At 34.7% G+C, this 20,926-nt stretch overlaps 1 protein-coding gene across 3 annotated transcripts in view; it reads left to right on the top strand.

Annotated features, from left to right (window-relative positions):
• The window catches only part of LOC138693071 (uncharacterized), a 512,392-nt gene that overhangs the window by 423,288 nt on the left and 68,178 nt on the right, over positions 1 to 20,926 (top strand). The gene's annotated exons all lie outside the window — the stretch shown is intronic.

Consider the following 20,926-nt stretch of genomic DNA (forward strand, 5'->3'; position numbering starts at 1 on the left):
TTGTGACTGTGGGTCGCGGACCGTAAGTGGAGAAACTGCGCGGTAGCTTACTCCGATATGAGCATTGCTAAAGATCAGGTCTTAAAAACCGGCGGAATAATCTCGTGGAAAAATGAGCTTTCGTTGAAAATGAGTCAGCAGCAGCGTTTACTGCCGGAGGCATCGCTCCATTCGATGTTGCAAACCAGAGACAAGCGCAGTGAACGTAACATCGCCCGCAGGAGGACCAGCTTCAAGTTCGTTGCACTTCGACTTCACAAGGTGCTTCCGGGGCTTAACTGCTAATCGGAATCTAGGTCAAATATTTTATCTCGTGGATTGATGTATACGCCGACTACTGCTAAACAATCGGCTAATTATAATATTAGCAAATACTGCCGCGAGGGATTTTTTAGACTATCACTCCGCCTGACAAACAAGCTTATAACCATGGGTGACAATTTCGATTAAAAACTTTCCCCTCATAGCGCACGACACTCCTTCAGAAAATAACTTTCGTGCTTTCACTTTTCCTTCTCCACCCTTGTGGTGCGTGTCTTGTACGTGGAACACTTAAAAACACACTGCGAGCATAAAGAACCTAACGGCAGGCGCATTGTCTCAAGATTTGGGTATGGAGGTCACCAATCTTTAAACGGTAAACTGCCATAATATAAAACGTATAATTTTTATATAGGAATGCCTGCTTAAATGTTGAGATTATGTAAGGTATTACAGTCCAACTGTAATGTTGATTACGGGTATAATAAAGTGTGCCTATACATAACGCGACATTTGAGTTATATAAGGTAGTGTATGTACCTCCTAGCAGATGAAGTTGGATTCTGTAGTTAGTTGTTACCTTATATGCCTGTATAGCAGCGATTTTGTTGTCATCGGTGGTGTAGTGGTTATCATATTGGCCGTTGGATCAGAAGTTTGCGGGTTTAAACCAGGCCAAAGGCGATAAAATCTTTAGCATGAGTTAATCCGGAAGCAAGGGAGATCAGTGACGTAGATTTACGGCACTAGCCTGGTGTAATGAGCCCATCAGAGTAGGCAACTCCTTTAGCCTTACCTATCTGTCCTGATGACGGAGCCTGTATTAATGGAATTAATGTTTAAGTTTCACGATACGGAGGAATACTCAAAAACCTATTTCTGATTACAGTCACCGTGAAAGCCTAAAAACCAACAAATTGAGATAGGACTTATTTACCAAAATACTAGCAAAATTAACTTTTATTAGAGAGTGTTTAGATAATTTACATATAACGAAATTTAGGCCTACATAATGTTTTTCTGTTCTCAGAAGTATGAACTTAATAAGGGAATAATTAATTCTTTAATAAGCATTTGGATTGTCCAGCAGATGTCCTTATTAGGGCTGAAAAAAGTATTGGTTATAGGCTACGCTGCATCGTACGTAGAGCTCTGTGTTTACTAAATGCTTTTGTGCACGCGCGACTAGTTACGGTAGCGGCTGCTTGTACAGTCCGTTCCGTATGAATGAACTCATACAATTTACATTTGCAGGATTACTTGTGTTTCAAATTGATTAACTCGGAACAAATATAAAATTTACATGAAAAATCATTATTATCAATTAAGTTAAACATATTTTCTGAATTCAGTCGTCTTATTATCTATTCTTTGTTGGATTTTTGTTTCGGCAATCTGATACAACCTCACTTCACTTAAGGGGTTAGGTACAGCTTACAGCAGTAACATTTTTGGAAATAGTCCTTCTGCTATATGAAAAAAATATTTTTACGATTTAAAAAAGTATTGATATATATATATATTTTTTTCAAAATTCAAAATATGCCGTTCACTGTGCAGTGATGAAACATTTCCCTCATAACTCATAAACTTGTTAACTTTTTCATGTTCTCTATCTTTTATTTTATTGCTGAAACTCATGTTTACAATATCATGCTCTTTCAACTATACTTCTTAATAAATAATATATATATTTTTTATTTTGTGTTAGAAGAAAATACTGATATTTGATCATTTGTTTTAAATTAATTTATTTTTATCAGACAATCTATCAAAGATAGAGAAGTGATCTTGCATCATATTGTAGATATGGCATGCATTAATACATACAAGAAATGCCATCACAAAATGTTGGATAGTTTTTTAGTTATGCGGGAAACGCTTCATCACTGCACAGTGAACTGAATTTAAAAAAAGTAGATTATTTTTGTAAATCGTAAAAATATTTTTTCATATAGCAGAAGGACAGTGATTTACACATACCAATTTTCATTATTGTACAAGATACAGTATTGAAGGAAAAAAAATGTTGAATATTTCCAAAATTTTACTGCTGTAAGCTGTACCTAACCCCTTAAGCAGGTCCACTATTGAGGAGTGTCGAATGTTCACTCTATCTGCTCCTTACAGACAGTATAGACACCCTGCAACGAGACGTATTTTGTAAGCAATGTGTGTAGAAATTATTTACTACCTTGATACCAATACCTTTACTTCAGCCCTATATGTTATATAAAAATTTTAAAGTTTTAGACATCAGAAAGAATTACGAATATACAGTATATTATTAAGCCATGGTTATGAATTGTATGCGGAATTGTAAAAAATATCTGAGTTACGTGACGAGGTTTTTCTAGGTGTTATTTGAGTTGCGTGCCATCACATTCACATGTATAAACAGGATTAAAGAGGACAAAACGTATAAAATTTCCCTTCCCAATTTTCATGTGTGAATTATTACGGCGCTTCTGGTGGAATGTACTGGACTATACTCCCTACAGCCCCGATCTGACCTCAGTGATTTCCATCTCTTCGGACCGTTGAAGAAGCTCTTATTACCTTACTTTTTGAAGTCGCACTGTTCTTTTGCAAGTTTCAAGACACCACTAAAGAAGCGATGTAGTTGGCATGCTTATGAACCAACAGTATATTCTTGATGGCCTGTTTCAGACTCGACTCTTAAGAGATGTCTAAGGTCACGCCAGCATGCAACTCAAGTGTGCATTCAAAAATCCCCGCATGCAATTCAATGCTTACTTCTTCGACTTACACTGATCCTACACGCAATTCGAGAGCGCCCATTATTAACATATTACCGAAAAAAAATTAAACTAAAAACTTGTCACACCATGCTTATTCTACAAGAAGATATGCTGTTTCTCTCTCACTAATTGAAGCCAGGTGCCATATGGAATTTGGTCTGTGAAAGCTCTAATTTCGGCCCAAGAAACTACAAATCTTTTATTAATAATTCTCTTTACCTGACATTAATGAATGATTTTGGATTTGTAAAGGAAGTGTGTAAATCATATTTTCAAACTTTTATCTAACAGAAGAATGGATTCTTAAGAGTATTCCTGCATTTTTATATAGTAATTAATCCTACTTAATTTTATAATGTATGGTGATTTATATTTGTATATTATAATTTTACTTTTACGTTTCCAAGAATACTCCCAGGCACAAGCTTTGGTTTTTTTTTGGGAGTGAATTAATTATTTAATAATTATATAATTTTACATGGAAAATATTTGGGGCTAAGAGGGATGAAGTTACAGGAGAATGGAGAAACTTACACACACAGAACTGCACGCATTGTATTCTTCACCTGACATAATTAGGAACATTAAATCTAGACGTTTGAGATGGGCAGGGCATGTATCACGTATGGACGAATCCAGAAATGCATATAGAGTGTTAATTGGGAGGCCGGAGGGAAAAAGACCTTTAGGGAGGCCGAAACGTAGATGGGAAGATAATATTAAAATGGATTTGAGGGAGGTGGGATATGATGATAGAGAATGGATTAATCTTGCTCAGGATAGGGACCGATGGCGAGCTTATGTGAGGGCGGCAATGAACCTCCGGGTTCCTTAAAAGCCAGTAAGTAAGTAACTTAAGTATAATTTTAAATGAGTAAAAGGTATTCAGTAAGTTATTATTATTATTATTATTATTATTATTATTATTATTATTATTATTATTATTATTATTATTATTATTATTATTATTTACAGAAAATATCTAGTCTCATTGTATGAGCCACTGGCACCACGCTATGTCGAAAGATAATTGTTCTTATAAACGATTTCTGACAGATGGCAAGCCAGACGTGAATCTTAAGATTTGTGAAAGCTAAACGATACAACAACATTAAAACGAGGACGAGAAAAATGTTTCTTCATTTAAAGAGATTACGTATAATAATAATAACACGAGCTATATAAAATATGGTTAACTTAGTTAAATATTTACTTTATGCGTGTTAGCTTTCCATTAGCTTTTATGAAATGTTTCTTGCCCTTCTCTTATGGTACTAGGTCGTCTACTTACGCATTCGTTCCAGTTTTTTTCTTTTCTTTATATTTCTCACATTTTTTTTTTTCATCTGACGCGTATTATTTCCCAAACATGCAGGTATTCGATCACTGATAGATCCTTGCCGATTCGCTATTGACGAGACAGCTGTGGAGCAGGTGTTCGCCGAGAAGTGCGGTATTTCGTGACGACATTATTCCAGCATTGCTCCGTTTTAGTCATTTCATCATACCTCAGCATCGTCTGTATTTTGCACGTATAATTAAACAAAAATATCTGAACTAATTTATTGCGTCTTATCTTACCTTGTATCTGATTTCCTTTTTCTCATTTTTCTTGTTTCAGATTTTACTTTATTCTAATCATTAACACATCTTTTAATAAATTTCTTGGATAGTTCGTTCGGCGACTCATTTAATTTTGGTTTGTTTATTCGTTTAATATTTTATTGACTTGTTCATTCGTTTATTTTTTAATAATAAAATTTCAATCATTCATACCATAATATTTTCGTTCATTTATTTGAACCTTAATATTTTCATTCATTCGCTTTTTCATTTATTCCTTCATTCACTTATTCATACATCATTCACTTATTTATTCATTCATTCTTTAACATTTTCATTCATTCATGCGTTAATATTTTCATTCATTCATTCCCTAATATTTTCTTCCTTTCATTTATTCATACCTTAATATTTTCTTGCCTTATTCATACTTTAATATTTTAATTACCGTATTTACTCGAATATTTCACGCACTTTTTTCCCGCAATTTCGATCTATAAATTAAGGGTGCGTGAATTAAGCGAGGAATTTCACAAGCTGGTATTTTTAAGGGTAAAAATGACAAAACTACGCAGTTCCCTTACATATCCTAGTAACTTGTCTTCAAGATCAGGGAAGTTTCCACTTTTTGCTTTCCTTGATGCATTTGTTTCTTGAAGAGCTTGTTTTTGTTTCCTCCAGTAGCGAATATTAAATTCTGGAACTGTGAATTCACGTCCAGCTGCTCTGTTGCCATGTGTTTCTGCATACGCAATAACTTTTAATTTGAAGGACGCAGTATGACTCGAATATCGGGATTTACCATTCATTGTTAAAACTTTTAACAGACGGCTTTTGACAGGTTTCCCTTTTCAAGTCTCATACTCAACTGAAGCGATCCAACACAAAGCTTTCAAACCACCCCCATTCAAATGGTAGGGGGAGGTCAATACCCTATACCGGTATTTTTAAAGGACTTTCATAGACGAGAAGAGTGCGCCTGTAACAGGTAGCTGTCCGGTCCCAAATACCGCTATGCACTCTCTCGTTAGGCATTTAAGATACCGTACATTCAGGGCTCCTCGACATAACACACCTCATTACTTCAAGTATCAGTATGTACTTGTTACAGTATTTCACAAATATTAAATGCGTGAAATATACGAGAAAATTAATTTATTAAATTATATAGTAAATAATTTGGGTGCGTGAAATATGCGATGGCCTGAATTACGCGAGTAAATACGGTAATTAATTAATTCTTCAATATTTTCGTTCATTCATTCATTCATCCGTTCATTCATACCTCAATATATTAATTCATTCATTAATACTTGTCGGCCAGGGTGGCGCAGTCGGTAGAATCCTGGCCTTCTGTCCCAAGGTTGCGGGTCCGATCCCGGCCCAGGTCGATGGCATTTACGTTTGCTTAAATGCGACAGGCTCATGTCAGTAGATTTACTGGAATGTACCTAAAAACTCCTGCGGGACAAAATTCCGGCACACCGGCGATGCTGATATAAACTCAGCAGTTGAGGGCTTCGTTAAATAAAATATATTTAAAAGTTTTCATTAATAGGCTACTTTGTTAATTCATTCTCTAACAATTCCATTTGTTAATTATTCATTCGTATATTCTTCCATTTCCTAATACTTTCATAAATATATTCTGCTTCCATTTATCTTTCTAATTTTGTTTTTCTTTACATTTCTCTTTCCTTAATCTCTCCATTTTTATGTCCGTCTTTCTCCTTTTATACCCATCCTTATCCCCATTTTTCCACACCTTTTTCTTTCCCTTTTCGTAATAATTGCGATATTCATAAATTGCATAGGTCATATATGCAAGTTTAATACTTCCATTGGAAGTAGAGTAACTAGTTCACCCACCACAAAGCTATGCTGGTCTAATTCTTGCAATAATTAATTATTTCTTACAGGCCTGTGGTCGTCGAAATCGCTTAATGTCAAGTATAAAGTCTGTAAAAACTGTCGATCCGCAGCAGGAATTTGCCGCTAAGCTACTACAGGAAGCCTTTGGAGTATTTCCATTCTTATGTCATTCAGACTTACGTGGAAGTTATGCTTTCTGAGTTTCGAACAATATATCCACTTTTTTTAAGGAAGCAGCTGACCCTGAACATTTTTTGACGGTGCTGTTCGTGTTCGTTAGATTTTCGTGTGAACGACGGTCATATTACGCAAGAGGAGTAGAAACTGTTAAAGGAATTCTTAATAAAGTCGTATAACAGTTTTCTTATTAGCAGTGCTATTGTAATTAGTATTATGAGAACAATATTTATTATATCAATGCATGTACAATTTACACAATGAAACATAGCATAAATATTTATCACTAGTCAATATTTTCGTCTTTCCTGATGGGATAATGATTGGTTTTTTAGCTTGGTATTTGATTTCAGGTTCATAGATTTCCGGACCGTAAATTCGTTAGCATATCTTCTTTCGGAAAGAAAGTTAGACCGGGAAACCTAGGTCATAGAGTATAGTATGCAAAAGTATCCAAACAGGCGGTTCAATAGCTCACTTGGTGCTACGGAGGGGATGGTCTCAAGTTCAACCGGAAATAGGGGGTGGAGGATTATTCATAATACTTTGCTTTTCCCTGTTACGTTTCTCTTCTAGATACCTAGAGCAAGGATATCATTATCACTTTGATCACCACAGATAGATGTGACGTGAGCAAATGCTGGGTAACTTTCGGTGCTGGACCCCGGACTCATTTCACCGGCATTATCACCTTCACCTCATTCAGACGCTAAATAACCTGAGATGTTGATACAGGTCGTAAAATAACCTACTTAAATAAAAAAAAATGTGACGTTGCGCTATATAAGCTTAGGCTACATTCCTATTGTAATTTGATTGCGAGCGAAGAATGAAGAAAACCTACTGTACAACTGTCTTATAAATCTAAATAATTACGCCTAAAGCAATTACGTCTACATCTTAGAGAGAATTTGTTCATAATTAAATAGAGATTCATAATCTATAAAAGCGTGAAGTACGGGTAGGTAAAACCAATTATTTAGGCCTATACTACTGCTGCTGCTGCTGCTGCTGCTGCTGCTGCTGCATGCAAACCATGAAATAGTCCATACGAGTTATGGTACCTATTTCTTCGCTCTCGATATAGTCTACACTTCGCTGCAAAAAGAAAGGAAGAAAGGATCGCCAACAATTTATAAATTTCATATTTTATGACGTTTCGGTAGAATTTTCATATTTTATGAAAATTTTATGAAAATCTTAATATCATTTCATATTTGACTGAAGTTCCAGTCTCTTCCGAAAAATCTGTTTATTCTAAACTGGATTTACTGCTGGAATAGAATCTATCGTTTACCCCACTCTCTTATCAAATTAGTAAGGAGTTTTGCAAATCTAGTCTTTCAGGTGAAGTTCCCTGTAAAGCAGATTTGAATAATTTCAAGGGAAAAATTGTTCCGGGGCCGGGTATCGATCCCGGGACCTCTGGTTGAACGTACCAGCGCTCTCCCAACTGAGCTACCCGGGAACTCCACCCGACACCGTCTCAACTTTTCCCTTTAGCCTATATCCACACAACTCGCGTGGGCTGACGAAACGCCAGAGACCCACATCGAGTGCACACAAACTCTGTGTGACTTGGAATTGTGGTTTTCTGTTAACGTACACACTGACGTAATTATTATGCAAATCTAGTCTTTCAGGTGAAGCTCCCTGTAAAGCAGATTTGAATAATTTCAAGGGAAAAATTGTTCCGGGGCCGGGTATCGATCCCGGGACCTCTGGTTGAAAACCTGAAAGACTAGATTTGCATAATAATTACGTCATTGTGTACGTTAACAGAAAACCACAATTCCAAGTCACACAGAGTTTGTGTGCGCTCGATGTGGGTCTCTGACGTTTCGTCAGCCCACGCGAGTTGTGTGGATATAAAGGGAAAAGTTGAGACGGTGTCGGGTGGAGTTCCCGGGTAGCTCAGTTGGGAGAGCGCTGGTACGTTCAACCAGAGGTCCCGGGATCGATACTCGGCCCCGGAACAATTTTTCCCTTGAAATTATTCAAGTAAGGAGTTTGAAATTACAGCAAGAGGAGAGAAATACCAGCAAATATTAAACTACAAAATGTAGCAGGATACAAGTATGGACCATTATATCATGTGATGTGATGCAATATTAACTGAAAGTAAATATAATCTTGGGCCAGAAAATATAGAAAAGTTACTTATGTTGTATTGTAATCCGTGTTGATTCCAGCCAATCTAAGAATTAGGCCTAGGCCTATATATAATTCTCTCCAGTGTAAAACATTAAGTTACCTAGTTCTTGCATTCAGGTAAGAATTTGAGATGCTGACAAACTGTTTAATTGCGCTGGTTTGTTGCGTTTAATTTCGTAAAATATTATTTAGGCCTACAGTAGACCATCGGTTATCCGAATATCGATCAATCGAAACATCAGTTAACCGAAAGCGTTCCAGTCGGCAAATTCAACTTTGAGCGCGCGCGCCATGTAGAAGTTTCGCTAGCGCTGTTTGCGAGATTTAGCGGCAAAAAAAATGGACTTCTTTTCCTGAACTGTAGGCCTACTTTAATGGCCGTTTTGAATTTGTCAAACTAGGCTAGTCAGTTCTCTGTGTTATTTGTAAGACGTGTGATACAATATATATTCTGTATGTACAGTTTTGTGTTTAATATCAATGTTTCTTTGTTTTATACTGCTCCTATGACACCGGTACAATTTGTTTTCGTAAATGATCGATTATTCGAAAAATCAATTACCCGAACACCCCCCCCCCCGTCCCCAGTTGTTTCGGATAATCGATGCTCTACTCTATAGACAAATGGTTTAGGAACGAACATATTTTTGCAATGAGATATTTATTTCATATTTTGCCAAAATAAATTTAATATTTTACTCAATTTTCTTCATATTGTGCAGCCTCTAATTATAACCGTTAGCTGCTATTCATTTTCAAACTGATGGTATGTGGCTACTAGCGTCGTGCATTAGAGGCACTATGTTCAGCTCAAGTTTGTCGAGTATGGCGAAGTTTGATATTGGTTGCTTCTCTTATGTTCGAACATTCCAGGACACTATAATGCTTTTCACGTGGCTGCATTCAAACTCATCTTCTTGGCTATAATATTTTGTCTGATTACATGTATTATTTAATTTATTATTTAAACTACGACTGACAAGGAATGTTTACCAAATGATAATGGATTTTCACAACGATTGTTCCCACATACGTTCCATTTGAAATAAGAAACCTCCCTATGAATTTCTACATCCGGAGAAAACCTAGTTTTCGAGATATGATTACTTTTAAATTATTCAATCCAGAGCTATAACAGCTAATGCAAACAGTGCTATGTGCTAGACCTATCAGGCAATAAAAATCATATTATTAGTGACAATTAAAATTTTATTTCATGTGCCGTCTATGCTTATCCTTATTTAACAAGTATATTGGTTAAACAATATTTTGTTACATAATATATCAATTGAACGTTTTCGGCTCTATAGAGCCATCATCAGAAACAAGTAAGCCCATATGTATAATATAAGTACACAGTATATTGCCGTACAAGTAAACTCAATTAATATTAATTAACATGCTTCTGTATAAAATCGATGATTGTATGGCAATAATTACATTATAAATACAAAGCGGCTATGTGGGCCGTATTAGTGTGTTAAAATTGTTAATGATAAAATTACATAAAATACATTAAAATTATTATAATCAGGAGTAATAGTTGTCCAGTTTGATGCCTGTGTATTTTATGTAATTTTATCATTAACAATTTTAACACTCTAATACGGCCCACATAGCCGCTTTGTATTTATAATGTGATTATTGCCATACAATCATCGATTTTATACAGAAGCATGTTAATTAATATTAATTGAGTTTACTTGTACGGCAATATATGTACTTATATTATACATATGGGCTTACTTGTTTCTGATGATGGCTCTATAGAGCCGAAAACGTTCAATTGATATATTATGTAACAAAATATTGTTTAACCAATATACTCGTTAAATAAGGATAAGCATAGACGGCACATGAAATAAAATTTTAATTGTCACTAATAGTATATTACCTTATCGGTCCCATCATGCCTTTTAAATTTCAATAAAAATCATCTAGCAGCATGCCGTACTGTCAAAATCTCCTTAAATAATATGATTTATGTACCTTGGCGTCTATTTCTTCATTTCTGACTCTCTCAAATCTTGATTTTATAGATGACCTTCGGAGAAGTCAATTTCTGTTGATTTTTTTTCACTAATTTTCCAAACTTCACACCCATAGAGTATGATACTTTTAATAATTGTATCATAAATGCTAATTTTATTTTTTGTTCCAATATTTTTTACCATAAGATGGAATTTAATGTACTTATAATTTTTTTTAGTATTATGTGTTCTTGCATTTATCATATTATCACAAGTTCCTGTGTTACTAAATTTAGCTCCTAAATAAGTAAATTCAGTACATGCTCTTATTTTTACATTTCAATCCAAATTTAAATCTTGATTATCACCTCCAATGCACATATTTTGTTTTATTCCAATTTAGTGTCAGGCTCTATTTCCAATAATCTTCATCCAATTGTTTCATCACGTAACTCTACTCTGTATATCTTCCAAATCCTGACCAGTCACTACTGATCTTCTGCGTAATGAAGTGTGAAAACTGTTATATCATCAATTGGTTTGCCCATTCCACATTATTATTATTATTATTATTATTATTATTATTATTATTATTATTATTATTACAGTATTATTATTATTATTATTATTATTATGATTATGAACAAAGCTATTTCTCTTGCTGTTCCTGTCACTTTCGTAAAAAAAATCGCACTATCCTAAATGGTTTTCAAATACCTTGCGTATACTTATTAGGAAAAAGAACAAAGCACATAGAAATTTTAAGAAATTCAAAACTGATCACCATTATCACACTTCAACACCAAATTACCTTTCGTCTCGTTTCTCTTATCTATACTCTAACCACGACGTAAATACCAGATCACTTATCTGTGGCACGCTAAGTATACCTCTTCATAGAACATCTTGTTATTCATCATCTTTTACAATATCCACCTCGCGTCAATGGAATTCCTTGTCACAAAGTATTAGGGGCTGCAAGACAATAAACACCTTTAAGAACAGCTTAAAAGATAACCTTATTAGCATTTCACTCCAATCATACTGATTTAAACTATCACTGACTACATTGTTACTTTTTTCTTTAGACATCATACTGATTGTGCTGTATTTTAATTGTCTCGTAATAATCTCTTTCTATTACCTAATATTATTTGAAATATATTAACATTCTATGTATTTTAGTTTAATTCTGCTACACAGTTTATTTCAGTGTTTAATTAATAGTTCATAGTATTTTGTTGTTTAATTTGTAAATAACTTTTGTATACATGTAACTCTCATCTAAATCAAATTGTTGGATTCTTTGTAAGTTCATGCATATGTATATACACTTTTTGCTGGTTGAGTGGAAGAGAAGGCCTTACGGCCTTAACTCTGCCAGCTAAAATAAATCATTATTATTATTATTATTATTATTATTATTATTATTATTATTATTATTATTATTATCAAATTTTTTCCAATTACAGAAAACAAGTTAAAGCTATGATTAAATCTGACAAATTTAAATGGTTACAATCCATTGATGAAAATTTGAAGAATGAACCTAATAAATTTTGGAAATACGTAGAATCTTTTCGTAAATCCAATAATTATCCCACCGAATTATTAATAAATGGGATTCACATTACTGATCAGCAAGAAATTGCTAATGCATTTGCTAATCAATTCAAATCGATTCAAAAACTGCCTAATTCTAATCTCTGTTTGTTGAAGTATAATTCTACTGACTTCTTATCCTTACCTAAAATTACAGTTGAAGACGTTTCATTAGCCATAAAAAAGCTTAAACCTAATAAATCAAAGGGCACTGATGGCATTCCTAATTTTATTATTAAGGGATGTTCTAATATTCTAATATCCGTTTTAACCTTTATATTTAATTTAAGTTTATTAACCGGTACATACCCTATGCTTTGGAAAGAAGCATCCGTTATTCCTATCTTTAAGAATGGTAAAAAAATGTTGTTTCCAATTATAGACCTATTTCAATATTAAACAATTTCTCAAAAATTTTTGAAAAAATAATCCACAAACATGTTTCATTTTATGTTAAGAATAAAATTAATTCAGCACAACATGGTTTTACTAAAGGTAAATCAACAACTACAAACTAAGTATCCTACCTTAATCTTGTTATGCCTGTTGTTGAAACCCAAGGTCAAATTGACTCAATTTATATCGACTTTAGCAAAGCGTTTGATGTTGTACCTCACAATATTCTGATAAATAAATTAAAAAACTTTGGTCTCTCTTCTAACTACGTGAGCTGGTTTGAAAACTATTTAACTAATAGACAATGTTGTGTTCGTCTTGGTGATTCTCTCTCGGACCCATTTAATTGTTTATGTGGAGTTCCCCAAGGATCTACATTGGGCCCTCTATTATTTTTATTATTTATTGATGACATATGTAAAAGAATAAGTTCAAACTACCTGTTATTTGCTGATGATCTCAAAATCTTTCGCTCAATAAATAGTTCTGCCGATTGCCAAACTCTTCAAAATGATATTAACTCCATTGAACTTTGGTCTGACATTAATGGAATGAAAATTAATGAAACAAAAACTTTTGTCATTTCGTACTCTCGAAAAACTACTTCCATAAAATTTAATTATTCTCTTAATAACGCCTGTATTATTAGGAAAAATTCTATAAAAGATCTTGGTGTACTACTCGATTCTAAATTATACTTTCACGATCATGTTCAATATATTTATAATCATTCAATAAGAATGCTTGGTTTAATAAGGTCTATAACCTATTCTTTTTCTACTCCTGAGTCACTATTAATTCTATACTTTACTTTGATTCGCTCTAAACTTGAATATGCATCTGTAGCCTGGAATTCCATTACTTCAACCGATTCGGTTAAATTGGAAAATATTCAAAGAAAATTTATTTCCTTATGTGCTTTTCGATATATACCCAATTCCACTGACTTTAACTATGATATTACCTGTAAATATTTTAACTGTTGTAGCCTTTATGCTAGACGTCTAAATCTTGATTATCAATTTTTTTGCAAAGTTATCAAGGGTGATATTGATTGTGAGTCTATCATAAACAATATCAGCCTTCGTATTCCTACAAAAGGTTTAAGATTTCAAAAAATTTTTTATAACCGAAATTCAAAATCACTTTCTCCAGTCTGTAGAAGCATAAAATATGCCAATTTGCATGGGCACAATTTAGATCCTTTTAAGGTTTAGTTTCGTTTTGATTATTAGTTTTTACTGTTTGTACTCAATTGTATTCATGTATGTTTTTGTTATCTAAGATATTATTTATTTTTGTTTTGCACCTTTGTATCTTCTGTTTGTGTATTGTGCTGAACTATAATTGGCCCTTGGCTTTTGTTCAGCACACAAATATTAATAATAAATAAATAAATAAAATAAATTATTATTATTATTAATTTTACATTAAGGCCAGGTCCCTATTAGTGCCCTGCTATGTTCGAACATGAGAGAGGCAACCAAGACGTTACAAACTTCGTCTTATTTTACATGAAAAACTAATCGCAAGATTTGTGTTAAAATCTTTAAACTGTTAAAACATGAGTGGAGGACAGCGAATAATTTTATAACAAGATGGAACAAACATGACAGGCCATCTCCTGCAGAGCGAACATCGGCGAATATCGAACTTCATTCATTCATTCATTCATTCATTCATTCATTCATTCATTCATTCATTCATTCATTCATTCATTCATTCATTCATTATATTCCATAGATCTTACATGAGCAATGAAGCTTTAAGATGTGGAACAAGTAAAAATTTTACAATATTACAATTAAAATTTTTACAAATTTTTACAATTTAGTAATTTTCTACAATGATGAGGTGAGGTTCGAGGATTCGCCAAAAGATTACCCGGCATTTGCCTTTTGGTTGGGGAAAACCTCGGAAAAACCCAACCAGGTAATCAAATCAAAAGGGTGAAATGAAGTGATGCCGAGGACTCGCCATAGACCATCCGGCTTCAGTCCCACGGCTGGGGAAAACCTCGGAAGAAACCATTCTCGACAAACTTGGACCGAGCATAGCGCCTATAATGCACGATTTTAGTCCCTACATCGAGTCAACTTTCTTACGATAATGTTCTTTTTGTATTTATTGTGTCTTTTTTTTCTATTTGTTTTTTATTGCGCGTGTATGTTTTTTTATGTATTACCTTTATATTTATTAGTTGGATTATTTCGTGCATTTCAATAAGTAATTGAATTGTGTGTGTGTATATATATACGAGGGGGATCCAGGAAATAACGACCGTTTTGTTGTAATAATTAAAAAAATATATATTTATTTGAAAAAAAACAAAGTCTGTTACATAACTGAAGCTTCCTTTACTTCTCTACATAATCACCACCTACATTTAAACATTTTTTGTATCTGTTCACTAGCTTTAGAATTCCCGTGTTATACTCCTCTGCCGCCAGTTCATTAAGCCAGGTGTTCACTGTCTTCTTCAACTCTTCATCACTTCCAAAACTCGTACCACCCAGAAAGTCTTTCAGCTTAGCGAAAATCGCTAGGAGCAAGGTCTGGACTATAGGGCGGATGATCGAAGATTTCCCAACCGAATTGATCCAGCAATTCTCGAGTTGAAGCAGCAGTGTGCGGGCGGGCACAGATTTTGTGGTAGCCAAGATGTTGCGACACAATTTCACCAAGCAAAGAACGAGAAATGTCAGGAAAGGCAATATGCAATTCGTCGAGTGATGTGCGCCTGTCTTGCAAGATTCTGTCGTTCACTTTAGTCTTCAGGTCTTCTGTGATGAGTGATGGGCGTCCGGGTCGAGTTTCATCGTGGACATTTGTTCGCCCATTGTTGAACATTTCGCACCATTTTCTCACATTTCTTTCATTCATTACAGTATCACCATACACTTCTTTCAATTGCCGGTAAATTTCTGCAGGTTTCAAATGTCGGGCATTCAAAAATCGAATCACACTCGTCACCTCACAGTCGGCGGGATTATCAATCACGTCGTTCATTTTGAAGTAACATAAAATGCACAATGGCGACTTGTTGCAACCAGTACTCACAACATTATGAGAACACATGTTAAGGAAGCCAGTTGACCTTCAAACAAGGAAGGGGAGTCAGCTGCGCGGCGGGTATGCGCGAACGGTCGTTATTTCCTGGATCTCCCTCGTATATATATATATATATATATATATATATATATATATATATATATATATACATATATATTTTTCATTATTTTTTCTCTCTCTTTTCATATCTTACATTTATTTTATTTTTATTATTTTTGTGAAATTTGGTTTGAAGTTAGATTAGTTGTGATTGTGATAATTAATGATAACGGTAGTAATAATAATAACTGTTGTTTTACTATTTTATTATTAGTAGGTATTATTTTCGTTTTGAAGATTCCAACTGTGCATAGTTACAGCACGAATGGCCGTACGGGCTCATGCGAAGGATCTTGTGTACATGAGTTTGTATAATTTATTATGCATCAATAAATGCACTTATCTGTCTACTATCATACATAATTTGAATTCTTAAAATTTAGAAAATTTCTGGTTATATAGTCTAACATTTGTAGAACTGCTGCTTTCTGAGTTAATGATGTCGTTTTTAACCTACAACAGTTACGACTTGAAATATTATGCCGTTATTTTTATCAAAACAATTACCCACTTACTTGAAAATTTCTTGTAATTTTTATGTAACTTAACGACTGCTAGTCGTCACATATAGCAACTCTATTTATTTACAAGTGCTCTACAGGAGGGATAATAAAGGCGTAGTCAACCTGTTCTGTCGTAGAAGTGATACAGATATTTAGAAAGTATCACGTGCGATCTGGACAGCGTCCGCCTACATGTGCAATATCTTCCTGGAGAGTTGCCAAAGATTATGATGGGTTTTCTAGTACGACATGTAGTTCACCGTGCTGTGAGACTTGTCATTACAATGGTGTTTAATGCATTATGGTAATGCGAGTTACGTTTATTCCTAAGTACGAAGTATGAAGCAACGTGTTACCGTGAAGAAATCGGCGGTAACGCACGCACGTGGATACATATGCATGAATGGCGGACAGAGGAACTTCCATTGTATTCTAATGCTGAGGTGTCAATACTGTGGCTTTTGTGTTTATGCTCTTCTACTTGTCGTTTAGTCTTGGTACTGGAAACAAGAAAAATCTGTTATAAGTACAGGAATGTTCTAAATTAGTTGTTCAGAACAAATTATAAATATTCTGCAAAAATGTTATAAATATTTTAGGTCGGTTATTTAACGAGGCTGTATCAAATATTATGTTAATTAACATTGATGGAATTGGTGATAGCGAGATGATATTTGGAGAGAAGAAGCCGAGGAATCGCCATAGATTACTTGACATTCGCCTTAGAGTTTGGGAAAATATCGACCAGATTTCAAATCAACCGGAAATCGAATCAACACAGCTCCGGAACAGCAGACAAACGCGCTATCGTCTGAGCTATACCGGTGGATAAGAAGTATTATACGGAATATTTGGCTGGTTCTGAAAGAATAGAACAGCGGTAGGGAAATTTATCTCCAATTTCACTCCTTCTCGCTTCTTAATTTGTTATTTTACGACGCTTTACCAACTGCGATAGTTACCTAGCTTCTGAGTGAGATGAATGCCAATGAAATGAGTCTATAAAGTCCAACACAGAAAGTAATCCATCATTTGCTCTTAATGGGTTGAGAAAGAACCACGGAAGAAACCTCAATCAGGTAACTTGTCCCAACCAGGATTTGAACTCGGGCCCGCTAGTTTCACGGTCAGACATAGGCCTAATAACCGATACTCCGAAGCGGAGGACTGCACGGAATCTTAATAGCATATGCATTTATATACATAACATACATAGACACATACCTTCGCATATGCGTACGTAGGCTACTTAGAGGCCTAGTACATACATTACATACATACACCCTCTGACACGGAAATTGGCGCCGTTCTGAGACTAAAGGCTGGTTCACAATAAACCGGGAACGGAAACGACAACGATAACGAGAACGGATATATTGTTAAAATAAATGTATTTAAATGTGAGCATTCACAATAGTTAATTGTAAATAGTCACATTTAAATACATTTACGTTAACAATATTTCCGTTCTCGTTGTCGTTTCCGTTCCCGGATTATTTTGAACCAGTCTTAAAGGCTTATTCACAATAAATCTGGAACGGAAACGACAACGAGAACGAGAACGGAAATAATGTTAAAATAAATGTATTTAAATGTGAGCTCGGGAATCATAGTGTGCGGTGTTCACACGCATGCCTTTTTTGAGTTGGTTATTTAATAATGCTGTATCAACTACGAGATTATTTAGTGTCGAAGGAATTGGTGATAGCGAGATGAGGCCGAGGATTCGCCATAGATTACCTGACACTTGCCTTACGGTTGGGGAAAATCCCGCAAAAAACCCAACCAGATAATCAGCGCAAGCGGGAATCGAACCCGCGCCTGAGCGCAACTCCTAATCGGCAGGCAAGCGCCTTCGCCGACTGAACTACACCGGTGGCTCGCTTGCGTTTTGCATAGAGAGATTAGAAGCCCAGTCCTGGGGACGAGGAGAAAGAGTTCGTGCTCTTCGAGTCTCGCTCATCATTCTCGAAATAACATTTGGTCGGCACAGAAAAATTTCGTAAATTTGAATAACATACATAATTGAAATAAATTACATTGGAGATGTTTAATTGATACAAAAAGACAAAACAAAACAATATCATAATTACCAAAATGTCTGGTTCTATTAATAAATTAATAAAATTGTTCTATAATAGGAGATAATCTGTCTTGTAAATTTATATTGGCTCATTTTGTCATATTTTCTAATAAAAGTTTTCAGGAATACTTTATATATGGAGCTTAAATCCGAGCGTTTGGGTATACGAAGATTATTAATTAATAAAGGTTTAATGGGATTTATACCTAGAATAACTATATGATGATTTTTATTAAGATCTTGTAATATGTCAGATATTAACTATGGTTATATAAATAGAAAAGAAATTCTCAAATAAATTTGCATTTCTAAGAAACATAACGTTAAATAAAGCGTTAATAGTTTTTTACTTGAGATTGTGCACTTTATCTCAAACATTCGAAAAAATTCATAGCCTTTTAATAAGGGTCTAGTAATTAAATGAAGACTGGGGAACGGATTATTATACACTGAAAGGTAGAGCTGATGATGTTTTAAAATAGGCTACTTGATTGTTTATACATTTATAAATAGACTTCGGATTTTAGGTAAAAACCTATTTTAATCCTTAAAAGATAAGTTCATAAAAACTTGCAAATACACGTTTCATATAAAACTATGCCTAAAATTGGTATTTTAATAGCACCTAAAATGCCTGTTTTTGACGGAAAAGCCTATTTTGACCCATTAAGTATGTTTTATCTCTAATAGGTCAAAACACCCGTTCTTATTTCGCAAATTTGTATTTCAAATTCGAAATGTGTTCCTGGTTCTGTTGGAAATAAAGTACGGGATAAACTGGAGCAAGTTCTGCAGAGAACTGTAGGACTGAAGGACCTGCGTACTGCTTCAGATATCCTAGCAGGGAAGAACAAGGATTTACAATGTAACATTCCTGTCCAACTAGTGTCAAAATTGAAATACGCTCTTGTTACTTCAGTGGATGTGGAGCGTTCATTTTCAGCATACATATTTATGTTGAGTGACAGACAGCATTGCTTTTCAGTTGAAAATTTAGAAAAAGTATTAGTAATTTATTGTGAAGCTAATTATGGACATTAACGGACAAGGCTTGGTAAAAATTGATTATATTTGACTTGTTTGTGTACTGAATTTATATCTAAAACTTATTTTTCACATTTGATTGTTTAGTTTATGTATAACTAGTTAGATATTTGTTGTTTTTGTACTGTTAGTAGTAGTGGTGATAGCGGTGCATAAGCATTTAAAATTGTTAAATTCTAGAAGTGAATTCCTGATGATTTGGAAAATGTTTTTAAAGAAAACATTATTTTTTTGTTAGAACCTATTTTCAATTCTTTAGAGACTATTTCCTACACTTTTAAGTCTATTTTAGGCACTTAACGACCTAAAAATCCGTACCCTATTTATAACAGTTGCCAAAACAGATAAAAGTTCAGTCTGGTATAAACAACTGTGACGATTCAAGGCTGCTAGACGTTCGAGAGTTGACCACTCCCGAAGTCCCGATGTCTTGAACATTTCCTTACAAACAATAAATGACGAGGCAATACTGTCGTACGACATTTGCGTTCATACGTAACTTCACATTCACGATCCGGACCGTAGCGTAGGTCAGACAGCAAACTGAAAAGATTTAGGGAAGAAAACTATTTCAATCATGGACGTTCTGTGATAGGGCTATATGAGAATGTAGTATACCATGATTATGGGTTTAATATCCGTTTAGTCCACACCTGTGGAGTAACGGTTAGTGAGTCTGGCCGCGAAACCATTTGGCCCGGGTTCGATTCCCGGTCGGGGCAAGTTACCTGGTTGAGGTTTTTTCCGGGGTTTTCCCTCAACCCAATATGAGCAAATGCTGGGTAACTTTCGGTGCTGGACCCTGGACTCATTTCACCGGCATTATCACCATCTCATTCAGACGCGAAATAACCTAAGCTGTTGATAAAGCATCGTAAAATAACCTACTAAAATATCCGTTTAGGCCATGGTTGTTACGCCGTTGTTCATGTCTGTAATAGGAAGCGCGCAAACTCGGACTAAAAAGCTGAAAATTTACTTGGCCGAAAACAATATACGAAATTTTCTCATAACATTTTGAGAGCATAAATGTATATTTCGGGAAAGAGACTATAAATTAAATATTAATTTCTTTGTAAATTAACTTCTCTTTGCCTTCAACGCGATGCGATCTGCTATTGTAATCCATGTTAACAACAAAGGCAATTAATTGCTTTTAACATAACTGATGCCATTATCCAGTGCTCAACTGCTCGACAGAATTCCTCATGAGTGTTTCACTAGGGAATGACTCCTTCCCCAGGATTTCTCCTGCTATAAGACTCTCAGGAGGCGTTGCCTTAGCCTGAAACAATGAAAATGCTCCTTGAGGTCATCTGCTATTTGTTCTGGAGCGCAGAACTACATATTGTTTGCGCTTAACATCGA

Source organism: Periplaneta americana, chromosome 17 (assembly GCF_040183065.1).
Source record: "Periplaneta americana isolate PAMFEO1 chromosome 17, P.americana_PAMFEO1_priV1, whole genome shotgun sequence".
Lineage (NCBI taxonomy): Eukaryota > Metazoa > Arthropoda > Insecta > Blattodea > Blattidae > Periplaneta > Periplaneta americana.